A 21,083-nucleotide genomic window follows, 5' to 3' on the forward strand; every position below is an offset into this window, starting at 1 on the left:
TTGTGTTAGTAAAAAGAGATGGGCACCCAGTCTTTAAAATAAGTGTGGTCAAGTATGGAGGGATGAGGGGCTGTACCTATCTTGTCTGAGTGAAGACATGGCTACTCGAACCTCAAGGTGTTTAGATCCCCCAAAGGCCTGCCTACTCTAGGTCTGGGATTCCGTGTTTAACTCTGGTCCAAAACATACTGGAGGAATAATCCAGTTTGAGACTGCTTTAACTGCCCAGGCACAGTGCTAGGTAATCCTGGGAATTGTAGTTTATTGTGTCTCTAGAATCTCTAACATAGAGATTCAAGAATGGGCACAGGACAACATTAAATTAGCCATATCTCATTAAAACATATAACATTATTTTTCATATGAAAACATACATATCAGCACATACTGGTTCTTCCTTTTGATGACTATCTGAAATATAAATAACAAAAAAGACTCCATTCTAAAACTTTATGGGCCAGCATTTTGGAGAGTGTTGCTTCAACTCCAGTGATCTCTGTTAAATGGTTTGCATGTTTTGGTATGAAAGTGTTTTAATGAGATATGGTTAAAGTGATGTTACCCTGCTTCTATTTTAATATATAAAATAGAATAATATCTGTGTTCAGTCTGTAGCCCCTGAAGAAGGCCCTTTCTTGCAGAGGCCAAAATATGTTGGGCTTTTTTTTAAAAAAATAAAAAATAAACAGTTGATCATCCAACAGCATATGGAGTTTGTCTCCTTTTATTTCCTGCTTATATACATGCTTTACAGTATTCTCTTGCCTTTCAAACACAGAGACACACTAAAATTAAATAATGCTTAAAAAAATAATTGCCATGTGTTCAACCAGCAGTCCTCTTAGTATGCATGCCAAATTTCAGGTATCTAAGTTCTGCAATCTGGAAGCTAGGACTCTGTCAGATAGATATATATCATCTACTGCTGATACAGACTGATTATTGTGTTGCTTCTGAATAATTTATATTTTACAGACAGTCCCAATTACTGCCCCCCTGCTTTATTTAATTGATAATATCTTTCAGAACCCTAATGATGCATCTACACCACAGAAATGGTGCAGTTTGACATCACTTTAAGTGCTGTAGTTCCATCCTATGGAATCCCAGGATTTGTAGTTTGACAAGGTGTTTAGTCTTCCCTGCCTCAGATCCCAGGATTCTGTAGGATGGAGCCATAGCAGTTAAACTGGTGTCAAACTGCATTATTTCTACAGTACAGGTGCATGCTAAGGCAACAATATCAGACAATATCAGGCAGGTTGTTTTCTCTACAACTGTGGCCACTTATTGGAATGGGTTGGTTTTTGTTTCCTGCATCCAGCTCACTATCTGTTCTATGCAATTCAGGCTCCTTCAAGATAAGGATTTACTGCAGAATAGCCATGGCTCATTTGGTCACATCATTGTCATCTTATACATTATCATCAGATTGCAATCCTTTGGTGCTTTCCCAGTGCTTCCATCTTTCTCCTCCTGCTTCCCTTTCCTCCTCTTCTTCTCTTTTAAGATGATTAAGTGTTGGACTCTGGAGACTGGGGTACAATTCCCAGCTTGGCCATGAAACCCACTAGGTGACCTTGGGCAAGTCACACTCTCTCAGCCTCAGGGGAAGGCAATGGCAAGCCTCCTCTGAACAAATCTTGCCAAGAAAACCCCATAACAGGTCCCCCCTTGGGTCACTATAAATTGGAAATGACTTGAAAACACACAACAGCAAGTAACAATTTCCATAGATGCTGTTCTTCCAGGTGTTGTTTTGACATGAGCAGCAGTCTATTAGGCAAGTGAACCTATTATAGCACAGTATCAGAGATTATACATATTACTGTCTTGGCCTACAGCTCCCAGAATCCTCTGGTCTAGATGGCCATTGGCCATGCTAGCTGGTTAATTTTGCTCAGCACACATGCAGTGCAATATTTGCAGCAGCCAGCATCACTAATTTTCATCACTAATTTATGTTATTTATAAACAGAGTGGTGGTGAAGCACCTTTAAAATAATAGTGAAATACCACTTAAATGAAAGAGGGCTAGCATGCTATATTCTTATAATACTACACTGCAATGTATCAATTGTTAAATGATGAAAAACAAACCCCCTCATGTTCCTTTTACCACCATTTTGCTAATGTGGTTAATGGTGATGACTACTAGAAAGGTATTTTAAAAATAATTTTAGCATTAGCATCAGAGTGCTATACTACTACAGCCATACAATGCTATAAGGCTACTGGGGGGGGGGGGGGAAACTCCTCACTTTGCCTAATGATAGGGCCAGCCCCGCCAAAAATATGAGTCAACTAGTACAACAACAGCAATTACAGTGTGAATCCAAGAGCTTTTAAAACTTAATAATGCTCTCCCAGGACATGCAAATAAAAAGATGCTTTTCACAGACCCATCCATTTATTGCCACAGAATTATGTGGTTTCATTGGTCAGGCTAACTGCAATCATCCATTAGAACAGACATGAGGTTTTATTAAATAAACCTCTGCTTATTGATTTGTTTATTTGCAAACTCTTTTTTTTTAAATCTGGCCATATGAGCAAAGACTACCCAGTTCAGAGAGTCACCTTTGTAAATCACCCTCTTTCTTTAAAACTTCTCAACACCTCATGGCATGATAAAGGTTTATTTAGGTAAATAACGCTTTTCACCCTTGCAGTTATAAAATATGCTGAGTCAATGGTCCTCCTTGATTCTCCAGACGTTTTGGACTTTTAACACTCAGAATACCCAGCATGCATGGCCAATGGTCAGGAATTCTGGAAGATGAAATCCAAACCACCTGGAGCATTAAAGTTGTAGCCAATTTTAATATAACAGCTAAGTAGACCTAGGTCCAAAACACACTGCAGAAATAATCCAGTTTGAGAGCGCTTCAACTGCCCTGGCTCAATGCTACGGATTTCTGGGAATTGTAGTTTTGTGAGACATTGAGCCTTCTCTATCTATGAGCTCTGGTGACACAATAAACTACAATTTCCAGGATTCCCTAGCACTGAACCAGGACCGTTAAAGCGGTCTCAAACTGGATTATTTCTGCAGTGTGTTTTGGACCATATTTGACAGTCTTGGATGTCATAAAGGGGCAGTTTTGGCCAAAATGGAGGGAGGGAGAGAATGCCACCAACTAGTTGTGTGTTGATACATTTGTATAAAGCTGTTGATTGGAAATGATTTCCTAATAGTTGTGATACAGCTTTCTAGTCTTTGGAGTGTATCCATCACAATGTGAAGAATGTTAACACTTCACCAGGTGACCTGGCAGGACAGAGAAACAGCCAATTAAATTTTACAATCTGAATGGACTGAGGCAGACAAGGAGATCACTGGGACTTTCTGTAGTGACCCGGGCTTTCAGTTTGTTTAATTAGCTCTACTTCTACCAACCTGTCATCAAAATTCTACATTGAGAAGAAGAATACTAAGAAAAATAAAGTAAAATAAACAAGCATCTAATAAAACTAATACAGCATTATCAGAGAAAACAAATAACCAACAGTAGATAAGAGTGAGAACCAGCATGGCATGGAGATCAAGGTTCAATTCTCCACTCAGACATGGAAACTCACTGGGTGACTTTGGGCAAGTCACACACTCTCAGCCCCAGAAAACCTTGTGATCACCATAAGTTGGAAACAATCTGAAGGCACACAACAAGAAGATAAGAATAGCTAAGTATCCAAAGTATCTGTAAAATTGACACCTGGTATACTTCTTGAGTGACATCACAGAGGAAACCCTATCTCATGCCACTACCTGTTGTATTTCCCTGGTGGTGGGACAAAATCCCTTCATCTAGTTTTAAGAGTTCAGGCGCATTGGTTCACTGATAGATGTAGTCCAGGCAGACTGCACACATTTCAACACTATCTAACTCTCATCCTCAGGAAGCCATCTTTAACTAGTTCATCACATCACCCCTCTGTTTCCAGCACTATATTCCACTACTCATTCATATGGTTATACTCTCCTTGGCTTTAGGCAACATCCTTCCTCCTGCCTTTGCCCCCCCCCTCCCCAAAACAACTATCATTAAAACTGAACTTGTCACTTCATCTCCATTCCCACAAGGTTTTGAATTTCAATTGATATTCTCACACACAATCAACTTATATAGATCTGTCTCTGGATTCTCCACTCCATTCTTTGCATCTGCAGAAGTAGACTCAAGTCTACAGAAGCTCATTCTTTCAGTAAGTCTCAAAGGCGCTACAAGATCCCTTTGCATACTGATTTTCCAGAGTAACAAGGTTATGTTTTTGAGTTCTACTAGATAGGTGTAGCTTCAGATACGTACCTGCCTCCTAAGACATTTAGAACCAGCAACTTGAATTCAACTCAAGAAAAAGGTAATTACGCTCCATCTAAGGCACATATCAACCATGCCACCTTGCTGTGTTATAGTGCCTGTGTTCTATGGGGAGAGACCTCAGACGGTGCTGCAGGATTTTTATTCTACCTCTGTTTTAGTGAAGGGTCTTTGGGGTGCTTTGGGATTGTATCCCAAAGCACCCCAATTGGGTGACGAACCTATGGCACACATGCCCTCTCTGGCACGCAAAGCCGTCTCTGAGGGTACACAAAAGTCACATAAGGATGGGGGAAGAGGAGGAACAGATGCACACCTGTTCCTCCTCTTCTCCTGCCCTCCTGTGCCTTTAAGTGTCTCTGGGTAAGTCCCACCCCGGAAGTCTCTGTCTCACAAGAAGTTCCACTTCTGGAAGTTCCCCCAGCACCGGGTGACACCTGATGAAGGAATGCCATTGAGCTGACCACTCAGTCTCTAAAACATCACTCTTCTATTCTCTCTCCATGCTTTCTTTCTTTAACTTGAAACTACCAGGAGAAGTCATGTCATATACACATTATGTGCACCTACAACTCCCTGGGATCTGCTACTCCAGGAAAATTGTGGAAATCATAAATAGACACTTGAAAGATTAAGGATGGAGGCAAATTTGGGTGTATAAACTGAAGACAGAGGTTCTGAGAATAGCCAAATCAAACAATCTCAATGGAAGTTTGTACAACCAATTCTAAAAACAAAACAAAACAAACAAACAAAAAACCACTTTTGCAGCTTAAAGGTCCTCCTGAACTTGGCAGCATCTGTGGTGGTTCAGGGTAACTTCAAGCAGTTTCGGCTGGTAAACACAATCTAGAAAAAGCAGATCTTCCTTGAAGCTACCATGCACAGGTTATATCCAAAGTAGGGTTTTGTGATGCACTTTACATGTGGCTGCAATTAAAGATACTTTGTAACTTCATCTGCTCCTAAATGCAGCTTCTGTTGAGGTTTAGTATTTAAAACATGTTAGATCATATGGTACCACTTGTACTGGCTGCCTGGTATTGTCCTTTAAAATTGTAAATTGTGTGGGAAAAGGTTATCTGAAAAACTACTTGAACTGATATAGACCTGCCCAAGCCTTTCAATTTGCCTGATTTTGTATATCAAGATCTATTGGTTCTATGGACACAAGGCAGTTCTTTTTCTGTGGCTGCAACATTTATAGAATTTTTTAAAAGCAAATTATCTAAGTTGCTGTGCTGGCTTGTATAATACATTCAGAAATGCCTAGAAATCCATGGAGCCATGGAAGAGACTCTCTCTCATGTCCTCTTCATGTGCTCCTGGGACGATAGTGGGACAAAGAGAAAATCCTCCTCCAAAGATCTCAGAACTCAGGCAGTCTCATACAGGGACATAAGCTCTTTCAGATAGTCCAGATCAAAGACAAAAACAAATATGTTTGATGATTAGGATTTGGAACTGTGCTCAGAAATGGATGAATAGATAGTTGAGTTGTTTTAACAACATATAACAGACTTATATGTTCCCTATAATGAAATGCAATCACTATTATTAAGTCATGGAATCAGAAGGTGGTGGACTTCTGCACATTGGAGATTTTTAAACAAGAGATGGATACCCATATGTCAGGGATGCTAGGGATTGGCAGGCAATGGTTCTGGGACCAGCACCAGTCTATGTGGTCACAGCTTTCAGTGTCACTAGAGTAGATCATCCTTGGTGTTTCTCCCAATTCTATGACTGTGTTTCCATGATAACCAAGTTAGCAGTGCACCTGGAATCCCTTGCCTGTCAGATTTACATATCTCTTCCAGCTCAGCCCTTCCCATCATGTACGTCTCTCCATCGAAACACTTCCTTTCTCTATGATATACCTCCCTTATTATAAATTCCTTTTCTCAACAACAAGTCACTGTACATTTTACAGAATGTGTGTATCATTCTGTTATGGTAATACTCCTTACAACACAACCTTTGGTCTTCACATACCTACTGTACCCATCTTTCTTTGTTCACTGTGTCTGTCCTTGGCCTGCCTCTCAACCTGCAATTTCTCTTTTGCTCTGACACCTCAACTCATTTCCCCTCTCTGAAAAAAAAACCTCCCTACCACAAAAACTACCATGTGACTGCATTAGTATCATGCTTACTTGAAAACTGGGACACAGAGATGTCTACATAATTTTCTAGTGTTCGCACTGAAGCCTGTAGCAATCCTAGGAGCTCTCTGAACAAGATTTCTGGAGTCTCGGTCCTGACCTGAACTACAACTTTCTATTCTAGCTCTCAAAACTCTCATGCAAATTAAACACACACACTCACACACGCAGAGGGGAGGTGATAAACTATATACAAAGGTGAGCAAAAAGCAAGCAAAGAGCATTTCTTCCAGGTTTGTCCTGGACAGGTTGACCAGAGGTCCTCCTTTCACCCCCAGGACATGTCCTACATTTCAGCTTTATGTCCAGGAGGAATTCCAAAATGTCCTCTGGTTTGAGCATGACTAAGAAGCATAAATTTATGTTTATAGTAGTGTTTATAGCTTAAATTTACATTTATCGTATTGTTTCTAGCTTTTATTTTGCAATGCCCTACATTTTTCTTGACTGTCTGACATTTTGTGGTGCCTTGACCTTCTTTGTGGTTAGGATATCTGGTCACTGTGGTCCTGGATCCCAAAGGGATAGAGATAATCAATATGTATATTTAGCAAACAGAACTAGAACAAAAAATCAAATAAGCAAAACATTTAAGCTTCTGCCTTCTTCAGCTGATAAAAAAGAGTGTTGAAAACAGCCACATTAGATGCTGCTCAGTTTAATCTGAGGAAAGTGGAAGTCAAAGCATTGTGTTCAGTTTTTATATATTTTTAGTTCTGTTAATCTCTCTCTCTCTCCTTCCGCCCCTACAATCTTTAATGAATACACAAATTAATTTACATCTAGTGATAAGCTGGATAATTTTTTTTAGAATAGGTGACATGTACTACCTATGTCAGATTTAGAAGGATTATGTTTTATGACTCTGTTGTGCTTTGTAAGCAGGCATTATGCAAAGTTGTTTAAATAAAGCATTGGTTCCCATTACTCAAAATTGTTCATGGGCTTGATGAATCTCAGGGATCCTCCAGACTGGCCAAAAGCCTTGGAATTTGGTTGGAATTACTGCTGCAGCTGTCAGACTTATTTTTACTGATATCGTTCTGATATTCTTATCCTGGTATTTTTCATATGAATTTTCAGTATTAGCAACAACTTTGTAAACCCATTGCAGAGTATGGGGTTTCTTCTGTCCCAAGATTTTCCAGTACAGGTTGAGGTAAAGGTTACACATCTGTATCCACTGTCTCATTTCTTCCTATTGTACTTCTTGGCACTCCCACTGATGACATTGGAATGGGAATATTACCTTTGCCACAGACTTTTTCTGCTGACCTTCATAACTTCATTACTGTATATGTTTCTGTTTACTGCTTTAACAGATTCTGAGATTTTTAGTTTTGTGAGATGTTTAGCCTTCTCTGTAAGAGAGTGTTGGTGTCACAACAAACTACAAATCCCAGGGCTCCATAGCATTAAGCCATGGCAGTTAAAGCAGTGTCAAACAACATTCATTCTGCAGAGTGGCAGCAACCTGAATGTTCTTTCTTTCTTTCTTTCTTTTGGATTTATACTGCTAAAGTGGTTTGGTGCTTATAATGCTAAAGTGGTATGGTGGAGTAGCACTTTAGCACTGTGACTATAACATATTTTCAATAAAGAAACAAACAAACAAACAAGTAAAATAAGGAAGGTGGATACTGGAGGAGTTGAGGGGGGAGATGCTGAATTAATATTTCAAACAATTACTTTAACTACACTTTCTTCCAAAATTGGGACTCAGGTGAAAACTATGCCCACGCCCCAGCTCAACAACACTGCAAGTGCTATGGAGGTTGGTACCCTTATTACATTTCCAATTGATTCCCTCATGCAGTTGCAATAATGTGATATAACATTTTTTAAATTTAAATGTGTGACAAGGAATGTGATTACTGGAAGAAGAGCATGATGTATTGATGTTGAGTCTATGGAGGGGATGTTAGGGGATGGAGGGGAACCACCCCCACACCTCAAGGAGGAGAAAAGAGTGCTGGAAAAGAAATGTTTCAATCAGGGGTAGTACTTAACTCTCCTACAATCAGCAACAAACCAAAGCCAAGACAACAGTAAATTTAGGACAAAACTGGATGCAAGGTGGAAGCAACTGTTACAAGCCATGAAATCCTGACAAAACGCCCCGGCATTTACTGGGATTACTGTGAAATCTTCCTTGTCAAGTTACTGACAAAACTCACCTAAATTCCAAGACATCTTTTAAAGTATGTAGATGTGCCTCCAAAAGGCTTTTGGATACTCAGTGGAAACATATATAGATGTGTGCAATTCAACTGATGAACAAAGATGAACAAATTTAGTTTAGATACTGCTGAAACATTGACCGGACGTATGACATCTCAGTGAGACATACTACAAACAGTAGAACATACAGAGATCTTACACAATGATTCTGAATGTTTTTAGAAACCATCAGACATTCTCAACAATGTCTTAATTTTCAATGCACACTGGGGTTTGAAAAGGTAATTCTAGCTACGTTCAAATCCGAGGGTTTAATTCCTAAGGGAAGTACCCAGATTCATAAGTTGAAGTCTGCTTGACTGTCATGCCATCTGTCCTGGAAAAGCTACTTCTTAATTTGATCCAATGTACCACTCTGTAAGAACCAGTGATAAGAAATCCCTGTGATAGGTTTGCCTTGGGAGAGCCATACATTGGAAATGACTTGGAGGCACACAACTACACTCTATGGCTGTTTAATGGTTGTGGAGAAGAAAATGCTTTCCAAAAATGATTAGACCAGAAATGAGCAAACTCCAAGGTTCCAGGATCCACTGATTCTCCACCATAGGCTGCATCCTCCTCCCCCAAACAAAATTAGAATTGGCTGGAAAGCCCACATTTGGTTTCATAGAAGAGCTCTAAGAGATGGGTGTTGAACTAAGGCATGGGTGTGTGTGGCTCATATCCTTTGTCAGGCCTGATTTGGCAGGGATAATAAGATTAATTCTCTGTCTTCCCACTTTTCAGCTCCTTTTAAAATATCCTTTGTCCTCATAAAATATCCTACTTACATTACTGCAAATTGTGTTCAAAGTGTAAAAGTAGTGAAATGATGGAGGGTATGGGCCAGCGTAGCATTGTGGTTTGAGTGTTGGACTACGACTCTAGGGACCACGGTTCAATTCCCAACTCAGCCATGAAACCCAATGGGGGTGACCTTGGGCAAGTCACACACTCTCAGCCTTATGGGAAGGCAAGGGCAAACTTGCTATGAACAATCTTGCGAAGAAAACCTCATGATAGGGTCACTATAAGTCAGAAACTACTTGAAGGTACACAACAACAACAAATGGTGTCTGTGCCTTACACCAAAGGGGAATCACAACAGTGGCAATTCTGCTTTGGCCCCTCAGTTGTGAGGTGATGCAGGAGAATCCTGGGGCCTAGAAAAAAGAGCAGGAAGCCACATAGGAGCCAAAGGCCATACATTTTTTACTCCTGATACAGATGGCTCAGTGGGATTTTATTATTAGTGACTACGTATACTGAAGTTGCACTGCCTCAGGACTGAGATCTTGTACAAATTAATTGTATGCATTGTCAGAGAAAACTGTGATCAAGGATGTATGAATGTGTGAAGGAGACTATCTTCAATTGCAAATCTCTGGTAAATTTCTTATATAATTGCTTGCAAAATATGTTGAGAGGTAGAGAAAATTCCTTTGCAGTTTAGTAGAACAAGAGTGGCGAACATTTAGCCCTCCAGATGTTTTTGGATTAAACCTCCCATAATCCCTTATCATGTGTCATGCTGGATAGGGCTAATGGATATTGCAGGCCAAAAACATCTAAAAGGCCAGTGATTCCCCATTACCTGGCTATAACGCTTAGTGGGGCAATAGGGCCATTCTACATGCAGGTTTCAGTCTTAAGGCATTTTAATGATATCAAAAAATATAAACAACCAAATGTAGTTTATTTTATCATTATTTTCACAAGCCACATTTGTGTCAGTTGTGGATAACAGTGATGATTCTATATATTGTGGTTATTGTTGTTGTGGTTGTTGTGTGCCTCCAAGTCATTTTTGACTTATGGTGGCCCTAAGGCAAACCTATCATAGGGTTGTTTGGGGGGTTTTTTTTGGCAAGTTTCTTGTGAAGGGATTTGCTAAATTGCAACTGCCATCTTCTGAGGCTGAGTGAGTGTGCCTTGACCAAGTTCACCTAGTGGGTTTTTATGCTCAAGCAGGGAACTGAACCCTGATCTTCAGAGTCGTCATTGTAGAAGACGAACATCTATGTTTAGCACATGTTTTATTTACATAAGAAGTTGTAGTTTACAATTTATTTATTTGCTTGCAGTTGCTCCATTTTTAGATGTATAGTTGTGTTGATCCTCTGAAAAGGGAATGAAAAGGTGGTACTGTGACACCTTTAAAAAGAACCAATTTTCATCATAAGCTGAAGCATAAGATATTGTTATAGCTTTCCTGTCAGGTCCCTGTGAATAGATTTATCAGTAAGGTGTTCCCCTCAGGAGTCAGGCAGAACCTGGACAGTGTTGGCAAAAGTGTTGACAGCTGTAATATTCAGTAGATGTATCTCCATGGAAGCTCAGATTGCCCAAGAAACATCATTCTCTAAATTTACCCACCCTCTTCGACCCTGGGATGGGGGCAGGATGCCTAGTGTGAAAAGAGTAATGCAGTGCTGTTAAGACACAAAAACAGCTTGGTTGTTTTGGTTTTGTGAGCTAGCAGCATCATGGAGTGCTGGTTTTCTCCACAGAGATCTGATGCTGGAACAGTAGCTGTATGCAGAATTGTTTAAGCTATCTCCCTTTATGCTCAACTTGTATATTTTGTATCTGAATATGCTACTAAGCACTGGTAAGCCGCCTGGGTAAATAAATAAACCTGGGGAAATTCTATGTTTCTGAAGTGGTTGTATGCTTTTTTGTGCCTTTACTGTATATAGTGCAATAATTCTATATCATGGTATGGAAAAGAGAAGGTGAGATCATAGTTTGGATTTAAGATAGGTGCATCATCATCATCATCATCACCATCATCTTTTTTTTAAAAAAAAATGTGGACAAACTTAAAAAGAGTAAAGGGAGAAAACATAGCAGGAGGAAGAATTGTGTAGAGTAAACAGGATTCCATGGTAAGAAAAGTACAAACATGCTATTATTAAAGAAGATTTGCATGAGGCAGTAAGGGGACGTCTACAGACTGTAAAGGAGATGAGTGGAACGAACAGAGAAAGAGAAGGGGAGAGAACAATAAAATGTACCTGCGGACTCTATCTGTTGCCTTCTCTCCACTTTTCATATTTCCCTGTGTTGTACTCTGTTCATCTGTCTGTTTATCTCACTTTCCTGCATTCAGAGTCATAAAAATATGTTTTTGTGGAGAGCACCTTACTTCGTAGACACACCAGAACAATGGTTCCCAATCCGCAAGTCCCTAAATGGTGTTAGACTACAACATCTTGATTCCCTTACTATTGCTGGGGATGTTTAGCCTGGAGAAGAGAAGGTTAAGAGGTGATATGATAGCCCTGTTTAAATATTTGAAGGGATGTCATATTGAGGAGGGAGCAATCTTGTTTTCTGCTGCTCCAGAGACTAGGACCCAGAGCAATGGATGCAAGCTCCAGGAAAAGAGATTCCACCTCAACATTAGGAGGAACTTCCTGACAGTAAGGGCTGTTCGACAGTGGAACACACTTCCTCGGAGTGTAGTGGAGTCTCCTTCCTTAGAGGTCTTTAAACAGAGGCTGGCTGGCCATCTGTTGGGGATGCTTTGATTGAGATTTCCTGCATGGCAGGGGGTTGGACTGAATGGCCCTTGTGGTCTCTTCCAACTCTATGATTCTATGTAGATGCTCTTGTTGGTTGGTTGCAGTACAGTGGTACACAACATTGGGATTTCAGGTAGTATTTAATGTTAACTCCTTGGCTGGAACTTCTGGGACTTTCCATACTACAACATCTGACGACCCAAGGTTGAGAGCCGAGGCACTATAACCAACCAAGGAGAGTAGGGCCTGTTACAGACAGCCAAAATAAAACTGCTTCGAGTCACAGTGGAGGTATGGTGTTTCAATGATGCATGCGTCCTAAGAGTCCAGAAGCCACACCAAAGCCACGCTCCAGTCTGGAGCATGGCTTTGGTGCGACTTCTGGACTCTTAGGACGCAGGCATCATTGAAACACCATACCTCCACTGTGACTCGAAGCAGCTTTATTTTGGCTGTCTGTAACAGGCCTAAGACTTGTAAGTCTGGTCTGACTCATTTGCCAAAGCCTATGGAGGACCTCCACCCTGTTTTATGCATCTACTGTTCCTTTTCTTTCTTTCTGATGGACAAATTAATGCAGGGTAGAAGGCACAACAAATGGAGCAGTTAAACCATATGACTCCACTCACTCTTCAGAATGATATTCCTCCAGATCAAATGGTCTTTTCACACAATTTAGGGGAGATTGCATTCAGCTGCAGATGTTTTAGAGCCTTAAACAAAAATATGTAAAACTTTCACACATAGTTCATCCTGGAGGCATTTGGGTATTTTAAGAGTGATTTGCCATTGATGTAGACAGAAAATGGAATAGTGTATAGCAGGCAGATACACCTTGTGATTCACCAAATGAAAATCCCACCTTCCCCCATGTATTATGAGGGTTTTAACACTCAGGACTGCTTAGAATTTTTCACAATAGATTGGTGTTAGAATCCCGTTAGTATTCTACCAGATAGTGGTTAGTGTTGTAGTATAGTAGTTGGGGATGATGGGGCTTTAGTTGCAGTTAGAAATGTAGATAGTAATGTTTAGTGCATAGCAGGGCCAGGTGTCTTATCGGGTGGCCTTGAGGGCCTGGCTCACTGAGCAGGGAATGTGCTTTCAGTTCTGTGGGAAACAGGAGGGGCTTCGCTTGGCGGGTTTCTGCATGGGAGGGGATCTTGGCTTTTGGGAATTCTGTTACTTTGTCTGTGGGAGGGGTGTGGTTAGTCTCAGCTAAGAAGCTGAGTGAGGCACATGTCTGATTCTGGATCTATCAATAAAGTGCTGTTGATTATATCAATCAAGCTGACTGGTTGATTGTCTGGGATTCTGGGTGCTAACTCTGACAATTGGCCACATGCATATCTGCTACCAAACCAGGGGTGGGCAAGTACGTCCCTCCAAATTTTCCTATTCTAGTAGGGTTGTCCTTATGGGAACTTTGAATCCATCCCATAAAATATAAAGAAATGTGGCTTTTTTTGTTTTTAACTTGTATGGGTTTTTTGTCCCCCCCCCCCTAAATTCTGCATTGGATTTAATACTTTTTTTAAGGAGGGGAGGGTATCAGGGATTTTATATGTTCTATATTTTTAACTTTGTTAGCCGCCCCGATTGTTCTCAGAGGGGCGGGATACAAATAAATTTTATTATTATTATTATAAAAAGAAAGAAAGAAAGAAAGCAATAACTCAAGACAATTAGTACTACTGCTGATAAAAGAAACTCACATCAGGCAGAATTCATTCTCTAGGGAGACTTTCATAGGTCTCATTCACATTTACGTTTTTGTACTGAGGAGATCTGGATCACTGTGGTGATGCAATACTGAATCAAAGGCGGGATACAGACGGGCAGGGGAAGACGTCTTGGAGGTGTATTCTGCTGAATACGGAGCCTCCAGACCGCCCGCCCCGGGGGCGTGGCTCAGGAGATGGGGCTTCCACATGGGGGGCAGTGAAGACGCCTCACCTAGGGCCGTTTCTGACCCGCAGTTTCCAAACCGCCGCCTCGGAGGACGCTGCAAAGAGAGAGGCAGCTTCCTCACGGGCGGCCAAAAATGGGGCTTTTTTTTTTCCTTTGCCGGCTGGCGGATGCGCAGCTGCGCAGCTGCAGCGCTAAGCAGCGGCGGCAGAAAGCCTATGGGCACATTTAAAGTGCCCAAGCCCCTTTAAAACTTTCCCCCCCGCTCTGCCCAAGAACAATGGTGGTCTCCTGCCAGCTGGTGATCAGCTGGTGTTGGCATCCTTGCCCGCTTGCACTTTGCCAGTGTCACCAGCATCATGGATGCCTCCTCTCCTTTGGTCCCCGCGCTCCTGCTGAATCTGCAATGCACAGCCACAGCTGTCGCCGCTGCCACCGCTGTCCCCCTGCCATCCCCCATCACCTCCCTTGTACATATGTAAATATTTACAGTTTTAGGGGTTTTTATTGTTAGGTGAAAATGGCACAGGAATGTGTGTAGGGGCTCACTTTAAAGTCCAAACTTTCCAAGCAGCGCATGCGTACATGTTGCTCTAGGGTTAGGGTTAGGGTTAGGGTTAGGGTTACGAGTCTTAAAATGCGCTGCAGCTGTGCTGCAGCTTCCACACCTGCATGGCAGCTGACGCTGCAATTAAAGCCTGACTGCAAACTGCGCATGTTCCAGGACCCCAACTCATTATGCGACGCAGCAGACACGGAGCTTTTAAATGGGCAACTTAAATTAGCGGCGTAGCAATTCTGACGTACCGGTGCAGCAGCTTACAGACGGAGCTGCGCAGCTGCGCATCAAACGGAAAAGAAGCGGAGAAAAGCAGCACCTTTTTAATGCCGCCTCTTCCCACTTGGGGCGTGCGGGGGGCGTGTTCATGGCGGCATTCAGGTAAGGCCCGTCTGAAGGCTCTACCTTCATGACGTCATGAATACACCCCTTTTTGCCCGTCTGTATCCCGCCATTGTTCCCACTACATTTACTGTGATTGAATCTTTCTGTGGCATTTCAACCCTACTGCCATTCACACAGACACCATATTAATTTAAAATGCCTTCAATCATTCTCATTTTTTTAAATTGTCAATTAAGTGATGCACATTTTTGTCATTCTGCTTCTGCTTTCACTTTTGCTGATGTTATTCTGCTTCTGTTGTACAGGTAGTTCAAATCCAAATACAAAAAGCATATAAATGTATAAATAGGCCTTCTGATGCTAAGCTGAGGGAAATGGAGGCAGTGGTGGAAAAACTGGTTGGTTTTATGGAGTCGGTGTCTTTATTGGCAAGACCAGGTGGGATATGTATGTTTTGTTTCTCTGCATATAACCCTCTCTTCCTGTTTTGGAAGAATTGGTTCAGAATTGCCTGAATCAAATTGACAGTGCGTTCTCATTTGCAGTGATCTGCATCTTTTCAAAAGACATGGAAAAGCCCTTGGTAATAAATATACCGGGTAAGTTTTGAGGCAGCCTCCCCATAAACTGCACTCAGTGCAAGTATGAACACCATGGAAACAACCTATGACCTGACTGAGTCTATCCATCTGACATGTGGTATTCCTCTCATTCTACTACCCTCTGCCTTTCCTAGCATTAGGAAAGTCATTCCTTCTCATGATGTGACCAAAGTAGGACAGCATCCATTTGATCATCTCAGCTTCCAAGGAGATTTCAGGCTTGATCTGTTCAAGGACCCATTTACCTTTTTGGTTGTCCACAGTATCCTCAGCACTCTTCTCCAGCACCACATCTCAAATAAGTTGCTATTCTCATCCGCTTTCTTCACTGTCCAGCTTTCGCATCTGTATATGGTGATGGGGAATATAATGGCTTGAACAATTCTAATTTTAGGGTTCATTTGTATATCTTTACCCTTTAGGATCTTATATACTTCTATTATAGCTGCCCTTCCCATTCCTAGTCTTCTTCTGATTTCTTGACTGCAGTCTCCTTCTGATCAATGTTTGATCCAAGGCACAGGAAATCTTTAACTATTTCAATTACTTCCCTGTCTAGGTTGAATTTATATATTTCCTCAGCTGCTAGTGGGACATAAAAAACTTCCTCATCTTACTACTTACAGTCCATGGATGGTGCCAAACACCCTCCCTGAGGAGATTTGCCAGGCCCTGACATTTTATTACTTCAGGCGTCTGGCCAACACATGGCTGCTCCAGAAGGGCTTTTAGCTGATTACTTTTCTTAGATCTTACCATTTCAGTTTTATCTCAGCACCATTGCCTTTGTGACTGGTTGCTGGTTATTTGATTTTTGTCGAATCTTATATTGGATTTGTTTAGCACATTTTAATTATGTTTTATCACGTGAGCCACTTCTGAGTTCAAGTTGTGAAGAGAAACAGGATGCAACGATTTAAAGAACTAAATACAGAACTGCTTGTATCCATATTAATAAAGAAACAAATAAACAGAACAGGTAGGAGGAGTATTGAGTTAATAATAATTGGTGGGTGGGTATGGGTGATAGGGCCAGTGTGATGTAGTGGTTTCAATGCTGAACTGTGACTCTGGAGATCAGGGTTCAATCACCCACTTGGCCTTGAAACCAACTGCATCATGCTCTCTCAGTCTCAGGTGATGGCAATGCCAAACCCCCTGTGGACAAATCTTGCCAACAAACCCCCATGATAGATTCACCTTAGGGTCACCATAAATTGGAAATGACTTGAAAGCACACAGCAGCAACAGCAGCAGCAACAACACAAATGGATGATGGAAATAAAGCTTCTGACGAGCCACAGTTATAGAATCCTGGGGTTTGTTTGTTGTGGCACCAGAGCTCTCTGACAGAGAAGGCTAAATAGCACACAAAACTATGAATCCCAGAATTCAATAGGAGTGAGCCATGGCAGTTAATGTGGTGTCAAAATGCATTAATTCTGCAGTGCAGATGCAGCCCTAGGGAGGCAGTTCTGAAACACTGTGGCCTGCTTTCCTGTTTTCCTACTTGTTGCATGTTTCTAAAGCAGGGTGCCTGTCTTGGACAAGGCATCAAAAAAAGAAAGTTGAAGGTGTATGTGAGAGTATGTGAGAAGATGGTAGGAAGATGTTTGTTTAGATGGAGGTGAAGAGGGAAAGGGTAGAGAGAAGAAGAAGAAGGAAGAAGGGGAAGTGAGAGAAAATATAGGAAGGATGCAGATGTGGAAGATTAAAGGAGATGACTTGAAAGGAAGGATGAAGAAGGTGAAGAGAGCAGGGTAACTCTGGGACGAATCCTAATGTTAATAGGTATTTTATTCAATAGCCAGAAGACATTTGTGGTATCTAAACACCCTATTATGATAATGCTGATGATACATTGTAGATGTTAGTTGGATGATATTATATACAGATGGATGGATGGATGATATTTGTATATATTTGACCCTGTGGATACTAAAATCAGTGGATGTTTAAGTCCTGTTAAATACAATGGCATAGTAAAATGGTTATCTCTTCTACAAAATTGCAAAAACCAAGGTTTGTTTATTAGAATTTATATAGTTTTTGAATATTTTCAAACTGTGGAAGGTTGAATCCGTGGTTTAAAAAAATCCGTGGATGTGGAGGGCCATCTGGAGATGTTTTTACATGTGATTTTTTAAAATAAAGATTATTTGAATTTTAAAATAAAAATATATATAAAAAAGAAAGGAGATGGGGAATTATGTGGCCATCTCTGAAATGAAAACCACTTGTCTTTGGCAATGGGTAGCATCTCCTCTCTGCACCCAGTTGGTGCGTGTGCCTGTGTTTGCTTTTTTTGTGCCTGGAGGAACCCAGCTAGGATGTAAAGCTGTTGATTCAAGCCTCAGCTCCAAAAAGTGGTACTTCTCCTTTATTTGCACTCTGTGCCAGTAGGTGGCAGTGCCAGGTTAGGTGCTGCCTCCCTCCCACCCCCTCATCCTTTTTCTCTCTCCATCCCCACTCTCCCCACCTCCTAATGTGCTGTTTTCTGATATATGTTGGGTACCATAGAGTGAGGCAGAGAACAGGAAGCGGAGGCAGAAGCAAAGAGGATTCTGGAAAGGTCTATGTGGGGGTATATATATATATATTCTCTCTCTCCTCTCCTTTTCCACTGAGAATACTGCAATTAAAAGGAAGATGTAGCTATAAAGCATTGTGGTCAGAAACCTGAACCATTATTACCAGAGGAAGCTGTTTATTTGTTGTTGCTGGTTGATATTTTTTATTATTATTATTTAAAGCATAATCTTGCTGTCTGGATGCTGGGCTGTGATTTCTCCCTCCCATCTCATCAGGTAAGCTGGCAAAGCATTTCTTCAGGCAGAGGATGGGATCTTAGCAACCAGAAATCCCTGGGAAAGAGGGGATCTGGTTTTTGCAGTCTCTGGTCTTGGGGTACAGATAAAATGGGGGAGGAACTGAAAGCCATTTCAGTTCAGAAATTGTCCAAATGTGGGGATGCTGCTGGGCTGGTGGCTGCTTTGGTGGTGCATCCTCTTCCTCTTCTTCTCCCTCCTCCTGCTTTCCACTTGCTTTGTGCATGCTTACCTGAGAGTAAGCCCAATTGCATTTTGGGAGGCTTACTTTTGAGTAGACATGCATAGGCTTCTGATCTTAAAACCTGGCCTAGGACTGTAGATATTACCTTCTCCCCTTTGTGGAATCAAATTGTAAGATGTGGTCTTTTTTTTAACAACAGGGAGGCATAGGAGGCACTTTGGATTTCCAGTAGAGATAATCTTGCTCCTAAGTGAAAAGGAATAATATGTACCTGGTGCCTTAGCATTAAGAATTAAAATCAGATGTGGTTATGAAGGGCTCACATTCAAGGGTCACAAGGAGTATGCTTGTACAGTATTGCGTCTTGTTTATACCTTTTTCAGCTGTGCTCTCTGAAAATGACAAATCCAGTTTCTCATGTTTTTGTAAACGTTACAGCATTATGTGCGAGATCCCTCCCTTTCACCCCGAGACAGGTTTCATGTGGGGAGGAACATGGCATCCAGATGAGTGATGATGAATGAAGGCCCCATTTCAATCCATAATATCAACAACCCACTCCCTCTCTCTGGGTGCAAGGCCTGTTAGGAAAGCAGACCATCACATGTATTTTAAATGTGCTGTTTGTGAGAGGCTCTATTGATGTGCATCCTTAGACCATGTTAATAATCGTTTGTTGTAACTAGGTAACCAAGCACTGTTTTCAGATGTGTTTGGCTTGAGACAGGTAGCTGATGCTAATAAATCTATTTTGCCTGTGGATATTGAAATTTGTGAGCTTGCTAATTACAGTGCCTTGTTTTATTTTGTATTTTCCCCTCCGGTAGTTTATTTCCTATTAGGTTTGGAATAAATTGTGTGTGATACACTTCTATCAAAATGGGGCTCCATCCAGGATATGCAACAGGAGTTTTTTGGAATGGTGGCCTAGATTGTAGGTACTGAGAAGCAGCGTCTTAGATTAATTGACATAGATAACATGGCCATGAGGATTAATGAATTTTATGTTTGGAAAGAATCTGACAATTCTTGGGTAGGATGTGTAGCTCTAGCCTACAGATTGTTCCTGATTGCAACAAATCATGTCAGATAAAGGATTTTTGATTGTTTGATCTGGCACCATTTTTTTAAAAAAATTAAAGTCTTTACAGATTTCTGCTTCTGTTTGTGCTGACACTTCAGCATATTTTGCTTTACATGGATCTCTGCTTCTTATGGAGCATGAGGAATCACTGCCCGAGGAATGTAAATTATTTCCCCTCAGTCAATCTGCCTTCTAGCTTGCTTGTGTGTTATGAAGCTGATGCTGTTTTGTGCTGCTTCGTCCTTCTTTTAATGTACCTGAGGTTATACTTGCACTTCATCCAGCTGCTTGCTTCAAACAAATATCTGCAGCTGACTTATGCTCCACACTACTATGGAGTAGAGGCCAAGAGATTGTGGCCTATATGTCAATATTCATTACATATGTACCGTACAAGCTGCTTTTAAATTACAAAATGTCTTGGCTTTTTTTTAAGCCAAGGGCAGAAGTGAGATAATGTGACATAAGCAACATAGATCACCAATGGGAATCCATTGCCAATTAGCTATGTCTGCTCTCTGTCAACTTCTTATCCAGGATGAAGATTATTACTCCTAGAATAATTAGAGTAGTTTGGGTTTATCTAGATGATCAGCTTAGGGCATGGCCCTAACATGTATTTTTTATATAGTTTTGAAAGTCTTATGTTAGTGTTATGTGAGGGTGATGAGTGCCACGGACCACAATTGAAGGACTAGTCTGGGAAGAGTGTGTTCCTACAAAACTAGGAATTGTATGGTTCCAAGGCAGAGAAGCTGCATGGGATATCAAGGAATCTGCAATAGCTGGCAATGTGGCCCATAGAATTGGTCATCCATCTTCATCTAATCAGGAATCTAGGGTAGGAGTCCAATGGTTAAAATTCTCCTGATAACCTTCTGTAGACTTAACTGCTTAACACTCATTGTTGTGTGTTTGCCTGATCATGCTGTCCTATCATTGCTTTTTATCCTTACTTTTTATAGACTGTAATTTGTTTATATTCTCTAATCTGTTGTGTTTTAAACTGGAATTTTGTAATTGTGCTGGCCAAATGGCCGTAATAAAGTTGTTGTTGTTGTTGTTATTATTATTATTATTATTATTATTATTATAACTGCTTAACATGAAGCTAAACCATCTGTTTCAAAAGGCATTGGGTCAGTAGCCAGTTTAATAACTGTGCATAATATTAGGTACTGTTTGTTTATTTAAAAATTGATCTTGCTTTTCAATTCATGTCACTTCTCAATTTGGCTAATAATAAATTGATGATAAGATATAAACACAGATATGAAATAAAACATCATTTCAGTTCACCTTAATGGCATTTGGCCAGGATAGCAGAGCCTTTGGG

At 40.9% G+C, this 21,083-nt stretch overlaps 1 protein-coding gene across 7 annotated transcripts in view; it reads left to right on the forward strand.

The window, feature by feature from the left end:
* The first annotated feature begins 18,157 nt into the window (after positions 1 to 18,157).
* Positions 18,158 to 21,083, forward strand: part of LOC149313811 (sodium channel protein type 3 subunit alpha) — a 94,256-nt gene continuing 91,330 nt past the window's right edge. For all 7 annotated transcript variants that reach the window (XM_089519843.1, XM_089519847.1, XM_089519848.1 and 4 more), the window contains exon 1: positions 18,158 to 18,223. The gene's annotated coding sequence lies outside the window, so the exon portion shown is untranslated. The remainder of the gene's footprint in view (positions 18,224 to 21,083) is intronic.

This window comes from Sceloporus occidentalis, unplaced genomic scaffold, assembly GCF_023333645.1.
Source record: "Sceloporus occidentalis isolate IW3139 unplaced genomic scaffold, rSceOcc1.0.p SCAF_4, whole genome shotgun sequence".
Lineage (NCBI taxonomy): Eukaryota > Metazoa > Chordata > Lepidosauria > Squamata > Phrynosomatidae > Sceloporus > Sceloporus occidentalis.